The sequence below is a fragment of the Poecilia reticulata genome, chromosome 4 (genome assembly GCF_904066995.2).
Source record: "Poecilia reticulata chromosome 4, P_reticulata-male-v2, whole genome shotgun sequence".
NCBI classification, from domain to species: Eukaryota; Metazoa; Chordata; class Actinopteri; order Cyprinodontiformes; family Poeciliidae; genus Poecilia; species Poecilia reticulata.
This window is the reverse complement of record NC_088833.1, coordinates 1,075,818-1,096,516: the sequence shown is the minus strand read 5'-3', so window position 1 is coordinate 1,096,516 and position 20,699 is coordinate 1,075,818. Positions and strand designations below refer to the sequence as shown.

The window sequence follows — 20,699 nt, the reverse complement described above, 5'->3', positions numbered from 1 at the left end:
GCTGTAAACCAGTTAACCTGCTAGTCTGAAGCTGGGAACCAGTTAGCCTGCTAGTCTGAAGCTGGGAACCAGTTAACCTGCTAGTCTGAACTTGGAACCAGTTAACCTGCTAATCTGAAGCTGGAAACCAGTTAGCTCGTGTATTTTATTTAAATATTCTTGGTCTAAATAATGCAAAATAAACTGCTGTCTAAATGAGAAGCTTAAAGCTCAGATCAACTGAACAGGATGTTTCTGTTATTACTAAATAAACCTGTCAAAGTAAAAATGAAAACTTAAATATATTTTAATTTCTTTGTTGATCCAAATACAAAAAGCTAGAGAGCATGAAGGATTAAAATTAAAGGTGCAGTTATTATATTTGTACAAAGAACATTATTAAAATCTTTATTAACCAAATAACACATATTAGGTTAGAAGAAATATAAAAATAACATAAACCAATCAGCACATTATCCCAGTGATTCTCTGAGGTCTGAATAAGTCAATAAAATCACAGTAAAGAGCCTGATGTGACACATCGAGTCCTAAAGTTCTCTAGAAAACTTAAAAACATGAAACATGGAGTTAAAAAAGTAAAACACAAAAACAATCAGAGTTTCTGTGGGACATCCAGTTCTAAACTGGTTCAACTGGTTTCTGTGATGGAAGCTGAAGTTTCTCTGCAGTTTCCAGTAAAGCATCTTTTAATCTGTGGAGCTTTGAGGAACATTTTCCTGTCAGCAGAAGAAGAAGCAGAAGAGAAAAGAGGTTTGAATGTCTTTCATGATTCAGAGCTGAACTGAAATGATTCCCATGTTTCCATCTCAGACCATTTCTGGTTCCAGGATGAAAATGAATCAGAGAGAAAAAAGATCAACTTTCCAGTTGAATCCAGTTCAGATCAAAACTCCATGAAGCCTCTAAATGGAGCCCAGTTTGAATCGGATCTTTACTGATCCAAAGAGACAAACAACATCAGACACTAAATGACAGACATCTTGGAGGTCAGAGGTCATCATCAGGATCCAGTCAGAGTCTCTTTAGACTCAAACTGCTGCAGCTTCAACCTCTGAGGATCAGCAGGACACAGAGACCGTTCTCTACTTTACAGAGATCTGAACCTGCAGAGAGAAGAAGGATCAGATCAGTGAGTGTTTCCAGCCTCTCCTGCAGCAGTCAGTGACGCAGCACATCCAGTAGACGGTTTCCAGGCTGCAGTCAGACTGATCTCAGAGCTGTGACCAAGATGAACCTGATCACTTGTTTCCTGTTGAACTGAGAGAACAAGCAGATCTGAGATCAGATCTGCTGCTGCCACAGTCTGATGAATGAGGACCACTGTCTCTAGACATGCTGGACGGCTGGACGCTGGAGTCCAGCTGGACGTCCTGGAGACATGGACACAGCAACAACACTCATCTTCACACCAACACAGGAACACAGCAAGCTGCTGCTGCTCTGATTGGCTGGTTGCTGTCTCTGTGTCCAATCAGGAAGCCTGAACCATTCTCCTCCCACTGAGAAGCTGCAGCTTTACTGGGAACACTGGAGCTTTGCTCTGATGCTAACTGGGTTTAGCTCAACATGCTGACAGCAGCTGGACTCACTACAAACATTTACTTACTGTAAAGTCTCTACAAAACGTTTCAGCTGCTGAACATCTGAATCCTTCAGGTTGTTTCCTCTCAGGTCCAGATATGTCAGACGGAGGCTGTTGGACTTCAGAGCTGAGGCCAGAAAATCACAGCTGATCTTTGACAACCTGCAGCTGAACAACCTGAATAAAGAATAAAAGATGAGCTGAAGCCAACAGGATGCAGGTGAACCAGTCCAACAGAACCAGTTAAAGATTCTCATGAATATTAAAGCCAACAAGCTGCTGCTTCAATAAAGACCTGCTGACTTCAGAACCAGAACCAGAACCTGGTACTGGGTCATGATGTGTTGGAGGATTTTAGTCAGTAAAATCATTCCAGGTTCTGATCAAGGTGTTGAAGCATCAATCATTGATTATTGATTTGTTCCTGTCAGGTTCCAGGAATTCACTTTTCTAGACTGGGTTGAATGACCTTTGACCTGCTTGACCTGAGGGGGATTTCTACACACTGGGGGTCCGAATGCTGTCCTGTTCTGACCTCAGATCAGCAGGTCCAACTCAGAGGGACTAAATTAAACTCTGGATCCAGGAACAAACTCAGAAAATATTGATTAGATCAGAAGAAATGAACTTTGATTTATGATCAATTATAGATAATTATTCACTCAAATATCAATAATTATATAATTACAAACCCCAATGTTTCCAGTCTGCAGCCTTCAGTCTGTAGAAAACCACAGAGCTCCTTCAGTCCAGAACCTTCCAGGTTGGTTTCAATCAGTTCCAGATATGTCAGATGGGTCGGGTTGGACTTCAGAGCTGAGAACAGAGACATCCAGCTGGTCTCTGACAACCTGCAGCTCTGAAATCTGAATAAAGAATATAAGATGAGCTGAAGCAACAGGATGCAGTTAAAACTGAAACATGAACAAATAATAAAATGTAGAAAATTAATTTCCCTGAATGTAAAAGAAACTTGATGAACTGATTCTAACATCTGATCCAGTCAAACTGGGTTAAAGAGTCCAAACCAGCAGAACCAGAACATTTGATCAACAAAGAAACTCAAAGTTTTCTCTGAGCAGCAGCCTGGATGAGCTGAGCTATTTCTGCTGGTTCTGATCATCAGCTGGAGACCCGACTTGGTAACCGGATCAGAACCACTCAGTTTATCCATGAATGGCTTTGGGTTCTTCTTAAAGCTGCTGAAATCAATGGAGGCCATTATTTCCTCAGGAGACGAGACCTGATGAAGCTTCATCACAGAGACGAGGCTCCAACCGACTGAAGAGGACGGTTCCTCTCTGACCCGGCCCAACAGAACCACAGCTTCAGGACAGAGGGAGGAACCTGCTGCTGCAAACCTCACTGTCATTCAGCTCATCTAGATTTGCTTTTCTACAATCAGTCACTTCTTAGATGTTTCATTAATGGTGATCTGAACTGGTCAGTGTTTGTGGCTCGACTGGAGGATCAACATTTCATTCTGGATGTAAAGATGAGAATCAGAAATAAAACCATCTGAATCTTTACCAACCAAACTGAAACATCTCCATCATTAATTCACTTCATTTGGATTATTTTACTCAGTTTGTTCATCAGTCAGAAACATTTTAAAAACTGAGAAACAAAGTTCAATAATCTCAAAGTCTGAAATGAGAAAATAATTCATTTATAAGGTTAAATGTTTTAGACATTTTAATCTGACTTTAAACATGTTGATTTAAAATATTACAATAAAATTATTAATTAAACTAAGAACTAAAGTATCAATGAATGATTTTATTGTATAAATAGAGAAAACAAACCCCAGAATCTTCACTTTACTGACTGAACTCTCCAGGATCTCAGACACATTCTTCACATCAGAATCTCCACCTTCAGTTATGATGATCAGATTTATGTCCAGTTCAGTCAGATGTGGGTTGGACTTCAGAGCTGAAGCCACAACTTCACATTCAGCCTTTTGGATCAAACAGCCACCAAGTCTGTGATGAGAGAAGAAATAAATTCAGTTCTAATGAAATCAATCTGGATCATAAACAGGTAAAATATGATAACAGTGATGTCATCATGATGTCATCATCTGATCAACATCTGATCTTCAGTTTCCTGAGTTTGACCCGACAGAGAGTCTGTGCAGCTCCTGACTACAGTCCAGGTTCTGGTTCTGGTTCTGGTCCAGGCTTCATGTCCTCAGACCTTCAGCTCAGTCAGATGTTGAAGATCTTCTATCATCTGTGAAGGAAAGTTCAGTTTCTCTGCAGCATCAGAGCCTCAAAGGAGCTGCAGCAGCTGATGCAGAGGCTGACTGAGCTGGATGAAGGAAACTACTGGAGATGATGGAGAGGAGGAGGAGCTGCTCACAGCTCTGACTTGGACTAGGCCGTTTGGCTCCTGGAGATCTTCCACCAAGCAGGAAGTGAGTTATAAATGAAGTGAGCAGAGCAGGAAGTCCAGCCTGCTGTGGACCTCTGGCCTCTCTGGGTTTGTTTAGCCCATATCTGCTGCTGCAGCATCTAGAATCCTCCTCATCATTAATAATAGTAGCATATTCTATAGAAACGTGGCTCCCAGCAGCAGATGATTAAATGCTGCCACAGAGGAAACTGGGAGCAGACCAGACACATGATGCTCCAGTTGTGTCTCCGTTCATCTGCTGGATTTGATGCTTTAACAAAGTAGAAAGTGGACAGTCGTCAACCTGCTTCAGCTAAAAGCTGCAGATTGTTCTGGTCGTCCTGCAGAGCAGCAGCAGAACCGGTCCTGCTGCTCCTTCAGGTCTGGACCGTCCTCTGTTGGTCTGAGAGGAACTGGGACAAACTGGTTGGACGAGGGACACATGTCTCTGCAGTGGTCTGTCCATCGTCTCAGAGGAACAAAGGTTTGGATGTCAGAAGAAATTGTTGCTAAACTCCTAAAGAGCTGAAGAGCAAAACCCCTGGAGGAGACGGAGCGTTTGGGTCCAGCAGCATCTTCATGGTGAAGCAGTGAAAGTTCTCCAGGAACTAAAGAGGCTGGGATGTCTAAAGAGGTGAAGCTCATGTCTCTGCAGGTCTTCATGGAGGACAGCTAACAGCTTCAACAGAGGCTGCAGATGAAGAGCTGATGAGGAAAATGGCTCCAGCTCTGGAAGCAGATTCTCAGAGCTTTGGGAGGATCTGACAGAAACCAGGACTTTTTCTGGAACCAGACAACAATCACCACATTTTGGTCTCACACTCTAAAAAGTGTTTTTTGGGCTGAAGTTCATCTTATGGACTTATTGACGTTAATGTATCTTAATTCTTTTGCTGTTGCTATGCCAACTTACTGTTTGTGTTCATTTAACTCAAAACTTACACTAAATAGTTGAACCAACTTAATTGAATTGCTTCCAGAGGTAACAAGCAATTCAATTAAGTTTATCCAACTTAATTTATTAAGTTTAACCAATTCAATATATTCTAATCATCCAACTCAATTTGTTAATTTTATTTAACAAATGTATTAAGTATGTTTAAGATAACAGATTTAAGTCACTCTTACTCAAATCATTTATTTTCTTCTAATAAACATTTAAAATCTCTTTGTCTTAATTCTACAGAAAGTCAACTCAAACTTTTAAGTTGTTCCAAACTAAATATTTTGAAAAACTCTTTTTACAGTGTCCTCTAAATATGCTCTAATTTAAAAGTTACAAATCTTTTCCTTAAAGGACCTTTTTACTTTGACTTTACTTGAAATAATTAAGTTCAATATTTGTATCCCACGTCTGACCATGACTCCAGCTACCAGGACAGATTCCCCAGTAAGCGACTGTGTCTCTGTGGGTAGAGTAGTCGTCTTGTGATCGAAAGGTTCTAGGTTCAATTCCAGCTCCCTCCTGCCACATATCAATATGGACAATGTGAATCTGTGAATGTGACTCTAATGTGAAGGGCTTTGAGTAGTCAAAGGAAAAGTGCTGTGTAAGTTCAATGATTTGAGTAAGACCGACTTAAACATACTTAATAAATTTGTTTAACAAATTGAGTTGGATGATTAGAATATATTGAATTGGTTAAACTTAATTAAGTTGGATAAATGTGAAGTCAAATCAGGAAAGAAAAAAAAAGGAACAAAAAAGTGACGCGCTTCCACACGGACCTAAAAGAGGGACGGACAAGGAAAAAAAGAGAAGACGGAAGAGAAAGCATAGACATCAATACTAGACGCCTCATGGAGGCTGAGTCGTACGTAAAAGCGTCCGCCATCTTCTATGTGGCAGCAGAGGATCGGAGCTCCTTCAGTCCTGTGCTGTGTGTTTCTACCGTTTTACCAAACAAACTGGATTCATTAGGATTACCTTCCCCAGGTAAGGATGAAAGATCAGAATTACTTTATAGCCAAAAATTTGCTTCTAAACAGCCGGAAAATATTTCCTATGTAGCTAAATTGACCCGAAATAACCGCTGAGTGTTAGCATAGCAGCTAATATAACCGCTGATTGTTAGCATAGCAGCTACCGCTGGTTGTTAGCGTAGCAGCTAATATAACCGCTGGTTGTTAGCGTAGCAGCTAATATAACCGCTGATTGTTAGCATAGCAGATAATGTAACGCTGATTGTTAGCGTAGTAGCTAATATAACCGCTGGTTGTTAGCGTAGCAGCTAATATAACCGCTGATTGTTAGTGTAGCAGCTAATATAACCGTTGGTTGTTAGCGTAGCAGCTAATAGAACGCTGATTTTTGGCGTAGCAGCTAATATAAACGCTGATTGTTAGCGTAGCAGCTATATAATCGCTGATTGTTAGCCTAACAGCTAATATAACCGCTGATTGTTAGTGTAGCAGCTAATATAACCGCTGATTGTTAGAGCAGCAGCTAATATAACGGCTGATTGTTAGCGTAGCAGCTAATATAACCGCTGATTGTTAGTGTAGCAGCTAATATAACCGTTGATTGTTAGCGTAGCAGAAAAGATAACCGCTAATTGTTAGCGTAGCAGCTAATATAACCGCTGGTTGTTAGCGTAGCAGCTAATATAACGCTGGTTGTTAGTGTAGCAGCTAATATAACCGTTGATTGTTAGCGTAGCAGCTAATATAACCGCTGGTTGTTAGTGTAGCAGCTAATATAACCGTTGATTGTTAGCGTAGCAGAAAAGATAACCGCTAATTGTTAGCGTAGCAGCTAATATAACCACTGGTTGTTAGCGTAGCAGCTAATATAACCGCTATTTGTTAGCGTAGCAGCTAATATAACCGCTGGTTGTTAGCGTAGCAGCTAATATAACCGCTGGTTGTTAGTGTAGCAGCTAATATAACCATTGATTGTTAGCGTAGCAGAAAAGATAACCGCTAATTGTTAGCGTAGCAGCTAATATAGCCACTGGTTGTTAGCGTAGCAGCTAATATAACCGCTATTTGTTAGCGTAGCAGCTAATATAACCGCTGGTTGTTAGCGTAGCAGCTAATATAACCGCTGATTGTTAGCGTAGCAGCTAATATAACCGCTAATTGTTAGCGTAGCAGCTAACGTTTTCATACTGTTTTCTAATGAGAGCTGATGAGAAACGGCTGTTAGAGGAGAAGTTGATTAAAAACCAGAGGATTTAGTGAGTAAAGGTCGGTCAGGATCAGAGCTGGAGCTGCTGGTCTTCAGTCTGTTTCCAGCTCAGCTTCACCATGTCGGTATTTAGCTATAAAGATGCTACGAGTCAGAGCCCAACATGCTGAAAATGGCTTTTTATGAATGTGAAGGAAACATTTATGTATTTTCTATGTCTCTTTTGGATAATTTCTCTTTTATTCTTGGCTTTAGCCTGTGAACCAGGACGTCTCAGAAGTCATTGAGTTCTCCCAGTGTGACCAGCAGACTGAAGCCTGTGACCAGTGTTCCCAGTATAATGAATAAATGTTTTATTCTTTCACTTTTTGTGTATTTTTAAATACCTCAATTTGAAGTATTATTGTAATAATGTTGCTTTTGTAATGAAATATAATTTACTCTGTTAGAATTATTTTCACTCTTTGCTGTCAATAGCAGAGTTGACAAACTGTAATATATATATACTGCTCAAAAAAATAAAGGGAACACTCAAATAACACATCCTAGAACTGAATGAATGAAATATTCTCATTGAATACTTTGTTCTGTACAACGTTGAATGTGCTGACAGCAGGTGAAATTGATGGTCAATCACTGTTGCTTCCTAAGTGGACAGTTTGATTTCACAGAAGTTTGATTTACTTGGAGTTATATTGTGTTGTTTAAATGTTCCCTTTATTTTTTGAGCAGTGTATATTCTCTGGAAAAAAGTAAGAAAAATATGTAGTTTAATTTTTGACAATGACTGATTTATAAATCAAGTCATTTCTCAATAATGTATACAAAATAAATACAGGAAAATTGTTTGTCTTGAAATGTTCTTTAAACACTGTAAAAGTGTGTCTGTTCAGCAATTTCAATATAAAAATGATCAGAATCATTTTTATCAAATAAAACATTTTGCTCTTTATTCAGAAATGCCCCAAAACAAATAATCACGTAGAAAGTTAGAAACTCTCTTTAGTCATGTCTTTGGTTGCCAAATATATTAACGTGTGAGAAAATGTGTCAATGGCAGGAATTAACTTAAAATACTTTGTAGAACGGCACTTTATAAAGATCGGTCCATTCACTTGTATTAGCTTACTGGCAGAGATGCCACATTCAACATGGCGGACGCTGTTACGTATCGCAGCAACGGGCCGGCCCACTCCATGACCTTTGACCCGCTCGATGAGGCGTATACGTATTAATGTCTATGAGAGAAAGCCGCCAAACAAAGAGGGCAGGAGTTTGCGGACTTTTTGAATCACAGATCCAAGTCAACCTGTGTAAAGCTGGATGATCTTGTAGATGAGCAGAGAGGCAGCCGATAAGACATAAGCTGTATTGTTATGAGACCGCAAAGTTGTCTACATTCCTCCAGCCAGGCTTCCTGTTTGGCCGATCGGATCATTAACACCTAATAGTGACGCTTGCCGTTCATTGATTGATGGACTTTTATGATTGAATTGTTTATTGTATTGATGAAATGGATTTGGGTACCAAGTTTAATTGTTAATTAATTTATCATCTACTTGAAAGAATAATTTAAAGTTAAATTTATAATAAATATTTATTATTAATGTTGAGAAGCAGATGTTTGTATGTTAAGAAATGAATGAAATGTAAAAATAAATATTAACTGTTGGGTTCTGCAGGGGAGTGTTTTCTCTACTTTCTCAGGGTGGCAGGCTGATGGCATCCAGCTGGTGCTCATCATCTCCAATCAGCAAGGGCCTTAAATAGGAGTGGCTTCCCGGAAGAAGATGCCAGATGGTTCCGCTTCAACAGTGGTACACTCTAGCTCTCAGTGCTGTGTCTCAAGTGTTTTACTTGTTCTGACGCCTCTTCCATCTCTTCCTTCCTCCTAGAACCAGCTCTGACCTCTCTCTGAGAGTCTGATCCACCTGGACCACCTGATCCTCGCTGTCCTGCTAGGCCTAGCCCCTGGATTCCTCCACAACTACCACCCTGCTGCTGCCTGTCCACCCTGAGTTACCTGCTGGAACTCCTCCACCTGGAAACCCCCTCACTGCCCCAACTGCTGTACCCTCCTCCGCTCATCTGAACCCTCCAACCGTAAGCCTTCACCAGGTCGCACCTTCACTCCTGTCATTATTCCTCTGTCTAACCACTCACCCATTCCTCAGTTCCTCCTCTGGCCTGGTTCCCCCTGCTGCCGCTGGTCTACACCTCTCCATCCTTCCCCCATTATACAATAAATCTGTTAAACTGAGTTTGGTGTCTGTAGTTGTTGCTTGCCTTCGAGTCCTGGTACTTCACATTATGACATTAACTTGAAATGCACTTTAAAGTTAAGCTTAAAGTTAACATAAGTTTAGTTACTTGTGTATTTAATTTTGATTACTTTATATGTTTAATTTGTGATGGGTTGCTTGGTATTATCTAATTTGCCATTTCCTTTGCAATTGAGTGAAATTAATTTATACAGATTAGTAATTTTTATTTTTGGGTTTGTTTAAAGGTTTTTACCTGCACTTTCTGGATCAACGGTGAACATGTCCATACACTGTAAAATAAATGGAAGTAAAAGCAAGGAAAACTGTTTGTTCCTTCGAGTAAATCCCTGTCATCAAGAGTCTCCATGGATCATCCATCCCTTTTCAAGTGGGGAATTTGCACAGTTTAAAAAGAACTTGACAATAAACTTAATTGAATTGCTTGTTACCCATAGAAGCAATTCAATTAAGTTGGTTCAACTTTTTCTTTTTAGAGTGCAGTTACAAACTCAGAGGAAACTAGTGGGAGGAGGAAGAGGTGAGGATGATGACGGGATGAGGAAGATCAACACTGTTCACAAATTTATAATTAATGCAATAGATTATTTCAATGGTCCAACTTTCCATCAAACCTAAACAATTATTTATTAAAACAGTCAAAGATCCTAAAAGGTGAATTATGGAGCAGCAGCTCAATGAGTGAAGAGGAGTTTAAAGTTTAAAACGTCTCTCTGGCTGATTGGATCTTAGAGAAAATAGACATTTTCTAGAGTTCAGGGTTTTCTATTCATTTCAACCTGAAACTGATAAAAAGTTAAATATTTTTAAAATGATCAAAATGTCTCAAAACCAGAAGCTGCAGCTGTCCTGGATGAAGTGAATGTTTAGATGTTTGAATGGCTAAAGTAATCCAGAAGCAACTTGAAGAAAAAAGAAGAAACAGGAGGACAATAGTGCTAAATCAGCATTCACACAATGAAAACATCTGGACTCACCGAGCCTTTCTGCAGTTCTTCACAGCTGGAACCAGTCTCCGTTGTCCTGACTCTGATGTGCTGTATTTCTCCAGGTCCAACTCATCCAGAACTTCTGACATCTGCAGCATGAAGGCCAGAGCTGAACAGTCAGTCACTGAGAGCTCCTTCCCTGAATCCAGCACCCGCTGGATCTCCTGATAAAATGAGAGATCGTTCATCTCCACCAGACAGTAGAAGATGTTAATTCTTCTGTCAGCAGAGATTCTATCAGTGTTCATCTTCTTCAGGTTGGTGATGATTCTCTGGATGGTTTCTGGACTGTTCTCTGTCTGACCTAGCAGATCCTCTAAGAGTCTCTGGTTGGACTCCACAATGAGACCATGAAGGAAACGGACAAACAGGTCCAGGTGGCCATTTTTACTGCTGAGGGATTTCTCCATGACTTTCTTCATAAACTCATCTAGAGATGTTTCTTTGTTTTCTTCTCCCAGGAACGTCTTGATCACCTCTGACCTCCTGCTGGTGAAGCAGTGGAGCATGTAGACGGCAGCCAGAAACTCCTGGATGCTCAGATGAACAAAGGAGTAGACTGAGATGTCGCGCGTTCCTCTCTCCTTTTTAAACATCTCAGTGAAAACTCCTGAGAACAACGCAGCATCTTTGATGTCGATGCCACACTTATCAAGATCTTTGTCATAGAAAATCAGGTTTCCCTCCATCAGCTGATCTAAAGCCAGTCTTCCTAGAGACTCAATCAGCTTCTTGTTCTCTGGACTCCAGATAGATTTTGTCTTTCGTCGTCCATGAATTTTGTTCTCCTTGATTGTGAACTGAAGCAGCAGGAACTTGATGTACATCTCAGTCAGGGTCTTGGGCAGCTCCCTCCCTCTCTGGTCTTCATCACATCCTCCAGAACTTTAGCAGTGATCCAGCAGAAAACTGGGATGTGACACATGATGTGGAGACTTTTTGATTTCTGGATGTGGGAGATGATCCTGCTGACCTTCTCTTTATCTCTGAATCTCTTCCTGAAGTACTCCTCCTTCTGGGGGTCAGTGAACCCTCTGACCTCTGTTACCATGCTGACGCACTCAGCAGGGATCTGATTGGCTGCTGCAGGTCGTGTGGTTATCCAGAGGAGAGCAGAGGGAAGCAGATTCCCCCAGATGAGGTTTGTCAGCAGAACATCCAGTGAGCTGGACTCTGTAGCATCAGTCAGGATCAGATTATTATCAAAGTCCAGTGGAAGTCTGCTCTCATCCAGACCATCAAAGATGAACAGAACCTGAAACTTTTTAAAGCTGCGGATTCCTGCGTCTTTAATATCTTCAAAGAAGTGATGAATCAGTTCCACTAAACTGAACTTTTTGCCTTTCAGTACATTCAGCTCTCTGAAAGTGAATGGAAATATGAACTGGATGTTCTGGTTGGTTTTGCCTTCAGCCCAGTCCAGAGTGAATTTCTGTGTTAACAGTGTTTTCCCAATGCCAGCCACTCCCATGGTCATCACTGTTCTGATTGGTTCATCACTTCCAGGTGGGGCTTTAAAGATGTCTTCTCTTCTGATTGTTTCTTGTTTCCTGGATGCTGTTTCAATCTGTCTGACCTCATGTTCCTGGTTGACCTCTGTAGTTAACCCCTCTGTGATGTTGAGCTCTGTGTAGATCTGGTTCAGAACCGTTTTATTTCCAGGTTCAGCGACACCTTCAGAGAGACTCTGGAACTTCTTCTTCAGATGGTCTTTAAGCTGATTTTGACACCAAACATCAAAATCTGAAGAAAAAAAACAATAAAACAATTTCTGATATTCTAAGAAGGGTTTGTGTATGAACCGCTATGATGGAAAAATAATTACAGAAAACTAATTATTTTTTGGGGGCTGCACAGTGGCGCAGCTGGTAGAGCCATTGCCTTGCAGCAAGAAGGTTCTGGGTTCGATTCCCAGTCTTTCTGCATGGAGTTTGCATGTTCTCCCTGTGCATGGTGGGTTTTCTCCGGGTTCTCTGGTTTCCTCACACAGTCCAAAACATTACTGTCAGGTTAATTGGTCTCTCTAAATTATCCCTAAGTGTGAGTGTGTGTGTGTGTGTGTGTGTGTGTGTGTGTGTGTGCATGGTTGATTGTCCTGCGTCCCTCTGTGCTGCCCTGCAACAGACTGGCGACCTGTCCAGGTGACCTCGCCCAGAACGTTAACTGGAGAGGCACCAGCACCTCCTGACCCACTAAGGGACAAGGGTGTTAGAAAATGGATGGATAATTATTTTTCTACCAAGGTGTCTAAACCTGAAGTAATTCCAATTTCAGTCATAGAGGAAAGAGAAAATTATAATTCTGATTTTCTGAATAAAACTCCCACTGAGGCGACAGATGAAAGAAAAAAGCAAATAAATAAACCAGGTTCTTGCTGCACAGACTTGATTAAATCAGTTTTGCTCATTAAAACTCTGATTGTTTCTCTGGTTGAAGGTTTCAGTTAATCAAACATGTTTCCCACAGAGCGACCTCTGACCTCTGACCTTTTAACATCTGCTGATCATGTTGTATGAAATGCTTGTGAACTCTCACCACAGTGAAGTTATTTGGGTTCCATGATCCAGGTTGGGACTAGTTTCCCACAGCTGCATGAGAACCAGACTGTCTCAGCCATTGTTTTGGATTCTTTATCCTGGTATAAACTCATGTGCGTCTCTGCCTGGCAGAGCTTTTCATCCAGACCTGCTTCATCACTCATTGTCCTACAAGCTCTCTGAGTTCTGCACAGTTCACAAATAAACCTGATTGAGTGATTTCTCCTGAACAGTGCTTGGTGATCATTTTTTCCACAACAGTGTCTGCAAGCTGGAAACAAAGAGCCAAACTGGCCGCTTTATTAAGTACACCTGTCCAGTTGTTAATGGTTGGAGGTTTTAGAAAGGCAGCAGGAGCTGAGATGAAATCTTGTTGCAGTCAAACACATGAAACCTTAAAGGCATTCACCATTAGATGCAATAATAGACTGAGAAACATTTATTTCAAATGTAAAAAAATAAAAAGGAGAAAATATTGTTGCCTTTTCAGTTTTGATAAAAACTAAATATTCATCATTTTCCATTTCTTTATTTTACTTTAGCTCCAGTTGATGGATTTAGGCCCAGCTAATATATACACTGGTCAAAAAAATAAAGGAAACACTTAAACAACACAATATAACTCCAAGTAAATCAAACTTCTGTGAAATCAAACTGTCCACTTAGGAAGCAACACTGATTGACCCGACGAGGGTCCCCGTTGTCAATCAGCGTTGCTTCCCAAGTGGACAGTTTGATTTCACAGAAGTTTGATTTACTTGGAGTTATATTGTGTTGTTTAAGTGTTCCCTTTATTTTTTGACCAGTATATATCAGACAGGTTTACTACTGTTCACATTATGAAAATGTTTTTTGATTTTAATTATTATTGCTTTGTAATATAGTTTAACTGAATATTGCTCAAAATGTATTTATATAAGAGCCCAGATGAACATTATTATAAAGTTTATTTGATAGGGACAGACACACATCAACATGGACAAACTGAATAAAGATCATTTCTTGTTAGCATCATAGCAACAGCTAATTCGCAGCACTTGTCCCTAGATGGGCTTTTAAAAAGTAACTCTAAAAATTGAAGTGATAATCAGTTAAAATAACTGTTCTGAAGTTTTTCACTAACAACAATACCGCTTTTGTCCAATGTGTAAACAATGGTGTCATCAGCATACATTTAAAGATTGACTTCAGGACAAATTTCAGGAAGACTATTAACATACAAACTTAAAAGGACCGGACCTAAGATGGTTCCCTGTGGAATCCCTGTTGCAATTTTACAGAAGACAGATTTACTGTTATTAATGACAAAACATTGTTCACGATCTTCCAAATATGATTTAAACCAAGACAATGACCGTTCTGAGAAATTAAATGATGAAAGCCTTGAGATCAGTAAATTGTGATTCACCGTATCAAAGGCCTTTTTCAAGTCAAGAAAAACTGCACCAGTAATTTTCCCTGGTCAATTGATTGTTTAACCTTTTCAAGCAGCAGACTTACAGCGTCTCTGTGGAATGTTGACGTCTGAAACCAAACTGAAGTGGATGCAGAAGATTGTTACTTTCTAAATAAAGTAGTAGCTGTTCCAGAATAATTTTCACCAGCACTTTTGACATGACCGGAACCAGACTTATTGGCCTGTAGTTGCTGATTTCATGTCGACTTCCTGATTTAAAAATCGGTTTCACCAAAGTTTTTTTCCATTCATCGGGAAATTGCCATGTTCTGAAGGAAATGTTGACTATATGAGTTAAAGGTTCTACTAAAATCTTACTGTATTTTTTAAAAACATAGCGTCTAAATTATACATATCCTTTGCGTGAGAATTATTTAAACTGTTAATGGCTTTTTGAACATCCGAGTAATGAATTTCCTTAATCTCAAAGAGATCAGAACAGTTTTTGGTTGGTTTTGTACCGTGTGTTTCATCGGAGCTGGCAGAAACTTTGATGCCAAGTCTTTAACTGAAGAGAGGAAATAATCATTAAACATTGTCATTAGCTTAGCAGGATCAGTTATGGTTTTTCCTGATATTGCAAATTCATATTTATGTTTAGTGTTTGCATTGGGATTCAGTAAACTGTTTAGTTGTTTCCAGATCGTCTTACCATTCCCTCCAGCTTATGATAAGACATTTGTGTAATATTTAGCTTTAGATTTGTACATTTCTTTAACTACTCTGTTCCTCAAACTTTAAAAAGCAGCCAATCTGTGGTCCTTTTAAGAAAAGATTTATAGCATAGTCTCTCTTTCTCATTAACAGCCGAATGTCATCCGATACCCAAGGTATATGCATTTGTTGAGCTGGAAAACTATTAAACTGACAAAAGCAGTGATGGTCCAGCAACACCGATGTGTTGAGGCTGTAGATGGACGGTAGACAGTCGGAGAGATCATGTCATGCAGATCAGCAGCAGTTTATCATTTACTCCATGTTGGCGCTGCTGCATCACAGTGTGAATTTGGTAGCTGTCTGTGTGTTTCTGCAGGTTCTTCATCTGTAGCTGAATGTTACATTTTTATGTACTGGGTACAGGAATCAATACTAAAATGGGTTTTTATCTTGAGCATTGCTGCCATGTTTGTTTTTTACAATATTTTACAGTAAATATAAAGTTCCCAAAGTTTATATTTCATGAGCAGCAACCAGTCACCACAGGTGATGTTTAAATAAAAAGCTGCTGAATCCAGAACGTCATTGAGCTCATGTGACTGTTTGATTAAGATTTTCTGTATTTTTTTTCTCTTGTTTGATTTCAGTTGAATTCATTTTCACATGTAATCATGTTTTAATTGTTGTAGAAATCCTCTTACCCTGCAGACGGTCAGCCAGCTCCTCCTGCTTCATCTTCCTCAGGAAGTTCAGGGTGATCTTCATCACCGCCTCTCTGCTGCTCCTCTGCTCTTCATCCTCACCCCTCATCACCTCCTCATCCTCACTCTGACCCTCTGAGCATTCAGGCTCATCTGGACTCAGAACCTTTTGGATCTTCTTCAGCTCGTTCTTCACGAATGTGACAATGTTTTCCTCCAGCAGCTGGAACAGAATGAGAAGATATCAGACTAGATCTGGACATCAGGTCCATGTTGGACAGACTGACAGTCCTCTGGTCTACAGACTGAACAGAACCAAAGTACAGACCATAAATATGGAGTCCAGCTGTGTTTGGTGCTGCTGGGCAGATGGATCAGTGGGAACCTCTGGGCTCTGCAGATCCTCTCTGTGGAGGAACCAGGACAAATGAACCAGAATCTGTCTGTCCACACAGAGACAAACTGAGATGATGTTTCTCTGCAGATTGGAGGCAGAATTAGCTCTGCATGGTTCTTTAGTTTTCTAAAGCTTAAACACGGCAGCACAGGTTCCATCGGTGTTTAACTGAGATATTTTAGGATCTGTTTTCTGATGACGGACTGAAACGCTGAAAGAAGGACAGCAGCAAAAGTCTGTTTGGTTTAGGTTTAAATATCCAGAACAGAATAAACATGATCCACCTTCTTTATGCACAAACAATTAAATTAGCTCTGATTTTAGAATTCAGACCAAAATTATTCATACCCTGGCAGATTTAATTTTAATAAAATCAGTAAATTTAAAAGGAAAAAAATATGTAATTCATACTTTTCTCCATAATCAGAATTACAGGAATCAACTGTTTTAACCTTGGAGCTCCACTAATGCTTATCTCCTCCACAGATTCTCAACATTGTATCAGCATTTCTTTACATAAATCCCTAAAATGCTCCAACAGGAGGTTTCCACAGAGCTGGAATCTAAGATGGCAGCAGGTGGTGCAGCTCTCAGATCATTACATGTTTTCTCCCTGTTAATAAACTTTCACATCTTGTTCTGCAGCTGCAGAGTTTTCTAGGTTCCTCATGTCTCCCAAACGTTGCTAAAGACCCAGAAAGTCCCTAAAAACATTCAATCATGATGACTTTTTAAAATGCAAAGCAGAAAATCAAATGTGACCAGAACTGGTATATTTTATGATCATGTCAGTTGAACATTGAACAGAACCTTTGGACCCGGCTCTTTGCTGCTGGAGGCTGGTCTGATTTAAACTTAATAATAATGTCCTTAGATCTGTTGCTCTTCCATGACACACAGCTGGGCTCAGCTGCACGACTCCTGCAAATTAATGAAAAGGTCATATTAGAAATGGATTGGTGATAAAAACCCTCCCTGGTTGTTAGCAGCACGACTGGATTGTTTTCCAATAATCACATTAATATATTTGTATAAAACCGTCAAATTTCAGAGGAGAAATATTTCTTCAGGTGATAAAAGGCCAAATTTATAAAGGTAATATTTGTTGGGCTCACATGAACACATTTAAAAAAATAACAAACTTAGATCCAGCTCACCTCTTTGAGTTGTTACTGCTGAAGGAAACACAGCTGGGTCCGGGTCCAGGTTCTGGTTCTGGTTCTGATGGCTTCCTGTGAATGGAGACAGTTTGGTGATTCCACTGCTGAACTTTGACCTTTCCTGCATAGGTAAAGGTCATGACCTCACCTGTGGTCCTGGTGTTCCCCACTAAGAGACATTTTAGAGGGAAGGACTGTGTCCTCTCCGTCCTCACACTGATCCTGCTGCCACTAGGTGGCGCTCCTCCACTCACCTGAAAACACAAATAAGTTTGAAACTTTAATTATTTTATATTCACGTTTCATTGAATTTATATTTATTTTCTAAATCAAGTTAGAATCAAATGTTGAAATGATTAATGATTTGTTGAATCAATGAATAGAGTGGAAAATAATTGATCATTTTGTGTTTTGAGGAATCTTGATGAATCTGAGACTTTGAGAGGAAAATGGCAGGAGACACTCGTCCACATGACCTGTTAGTAAAACAGCTGGAGAATAAAAACATGAAGCTCATTGATTCAGAACTAAAATAAAATCAAGTAAGAGTAGAAATATGTCATAGGAAAATTACTCAAGTAAAAGTAAAAGCAAAGCGTAGAAAAGTATTTCTGAAAATACATATTTCAAAGAAGTTACTCAAGCAAATAAAAACTAACTCTGACTGAAGTGGAGTTTTGAATAAGTGACATTTCTCCAGTGGTGGAGAAAGTACTCAAAAATGTACTTAAGTAAAAGTACAAATACACAGTCAAAAATGTACTTAAGTAAAAGTAAAAGTACCACATTTACATTTTACTTAAGTAAAAGTAAAATAGTACTGGCTTTTAAAAATACTTAAGTATTAAAAATAAAAGTACTTGCTGAATGGATTACCTAATCGCTAATATCATTAAGTGAACCGATCATATTTAATTTTAATACATTAGAAATGTGCCATTTTAATGAACAATGTCACAGATAAAGCATGTTTTTATTGTTTACTCTGTAACATAGTTTAGACTTAGATATGTGATTCTATGCATCATAATTTCAAGATGGAAACATCTTGTCTCCTGTCCAAACATAACATGAACATCACTTTTTTTACCAGTAGTGGCTTTTATTTTGAAAGAAATCCAACTGGCAGGGGAGGACATGGAACCAAGGAGCCACGTAGCAGAGTTGTAGTCTAGACCACCGAACCTGAGACAAAATCAAGACCAAATCAGCGCCCGCCACTACATGACACAATAAAATTAAGTGCACCTATCAAAATTGCTTCTCTAATTGATCTGAAAGATCCACATTCCCATAAAACACCTAGATATTAAATACTTAGAGCTGAAATAAATTTAACCATTATCAATTCAAACTCTTCTTCATTCTGTTTTGCTTTCATCTCTGTGCTACAATCCGCAGAGGTCTCCTGCCATCCCTAGAAAAAATAACACCCTGGGCGGTTGCCCATATTGCCCATGTCAGAAACCACAACTGTCTGCACCATTAAACACAGCAATTAACGGTAAACAACTGTAAACTATAAAGACTGTCCAAGATGCAATAAGCAAGAAGTAACCAAACAGAAGGAGGTGACTGTTCTCATCCTCCCTCCTGCTGCAACGTCTGCCACCATGACAGGAGACGAAAACAAGAGCAATGAGCATGCTCTGTGTTCTTACGTTGTTTTTTTATTCACCAATTAAATATATATTTATTTAATATGTTATAAATATATATTTTTCAATGAAATAAAATAATAGCTACTGCAGTGTAGCACGCAGAGCATTACAAGAACACAGAACGTCTCTCAGTGAGGCTTCAGTCCTTTAGGATTTAGTAAAGATCCGTCCAGAAGAGTCGGATCGTTCCTGAATTGTTATATCACTAAATTGCACTTTGTTCACAGCGTTGTCCCATATCTGCGACACCTCAGTCAACACCTCCACACAATAATTCAGCTCATGAGTGACAACTTTTTTCATGCAGATGCAACATGTCTCTGTACAGCTAGCTTTGCTAGCATCACGTCCACAGATCTTACCTTTCTTTAAGTTTTCCTTCCAAGTGACGCTAAAAGTTGGACGAAGTCCCACCGTCTTACATGTCGCCATATCGATTTATGCAGCTTTATTATATAACTGACGATTAGACAGTCATCGCCTCCCGCTCAGAGGAAACCACTGCGCATGTCTGGAGCTCCGCAGCGAGTAAAGGTGGAGCCGATGGGTGACAACAGACACTAAGTCACGTTATTGCTGGGATTTTATGGCGCCATCTTAAATCCCTGAACTTCACATTTTAACGGACAAAAAGAGCAACGAGACTTGGATGTAACGAGTAACGCGAGAGTTTAGTAGAAATGTAGTGAAGTAGAAAGTACAGATACTTACTGTAAAATGTAGTGGAGTAAAAGTAGAAAGTATCCATTATTAAATCTACTTAAGTACAGATACACGAAAAATATACTTAAGTATTTCTAGATGAAATGTTAAATTGTCATCAAGGATTAATGTCACATTCTTTACCTCAGCAGTATTTAGTATTTCATATAAATATCTATGGATCCTATGAACGTCTTGCAGCTCCAGGCCGCCCGTGTTTTCTGCTGCGGGCAGATTTTCATCGGTTCCTTCCAGTTTCGGCTGGGAATCTGTTACTGGGAACTATGGAGCGGAAGTTTCTGCTGATTCTGAACGCAACGACCCTTAAAACGATCTAAACCATCACAACGAAAGAAATGTTAAGTTTCTTACCCACAGATTGCGGCAAATCCAAACTGCGTCAAAATGAGGAAAGTGAAAATAAAACTCAGAGACGTTCAGGGACCAAAGAAAAAGTCAGAAGAAGTCAGACTCAATCTAAAATAGACAGGAAATACGGTATATTTAAAGAAATGATCCTGTTTAACTGATTATATTTTCTCCCTCTAAATATTTACTTTTATCTGCTCTATTAATGAAATAGAAAGCAGAAATTAAATAGAAAGGTTTGATTAGACGCCTTTCGCTGAAGTCACGTGACTGCTGAGGTGACGTCACACCGTCAGCCTAAGAGTGATCACGTGCTTCATCCGGGTCTAATGAAACATGTTATGACCAGGGGTGAAAGTAATGGGGTCCGGTGTTCTGTCAGATCAGCACGTTGAGCTCAGACATGTATCCGCTGTCATTACCATTGAATCAGCAACATGGAATCATGACGTAGATCGTCATACACTTTATTAACAGTTTTATGGCATCCTGACTCATGGTTTTTGCTAAATTAAGGGCCTTTTGAGCTACAGCAGAAATATTTTAAACTATTTTACTTTTAGCTCATGATGAGAAAAACATCAACCATCAAACCATCTACTGGTGTTTATCTGCAGCAGTCTGGTCATCACACACACACACACACACACACACACACACACACACACACACACACACA

At 39.6% G+C, this 20,699-nt stretch overlaps 1 long non-coding RNA gene and 1 pseudogene across 2 annotated transcripts; both read right to left on the bottom strand.

Moving 5' to 3' along the window:
* Nucleotides 1–370: 370 nt before the first annotated feature.
* LOC145551289 (uncharacterized) lies at nucleotides 371–3,241 on the bottom strand. Its single transcript, XR_014087097.1, has 3 exons — nucleotides 2,275–3,241; nucleotides 1,607–1,759; nucleotides 371–1,103 (listed from the first exon to the last, which is right to left on the bottom strand). It is a non-coding gene; the product is annotated as an uncharacterized LOC145551289 (long non-coding RNA).
* Nucleotides 3,242–10,364: 7,123 nt separating this feature from the next.
* Nucleotides 10,365–20,276, bottom strand: LOC145551258 (NLR family CARD domain-containing protein 3-like; annotated as a pseudogene). The gene is made up of 7 exons (XR_014087088.1): nucleotides 20,024–20,276; nucleotides 17,437–17,542; nucleotides 17,286–17,360; nucleotides 16,939–17,049; nucleotides 16,060–16,138; nucleotides 15,732–15,954; nucleotides 10,365–12,123 (listed from the first exon to the last, which is right to left on the bottom strand). The product of XR_014087088.1 is annotated as an NLR family CARD domain-containing protein 3-like (transcript).
* Between the last annotated feature and the right edge of the window lie 423 nt (nucleotides 20,277–20,699).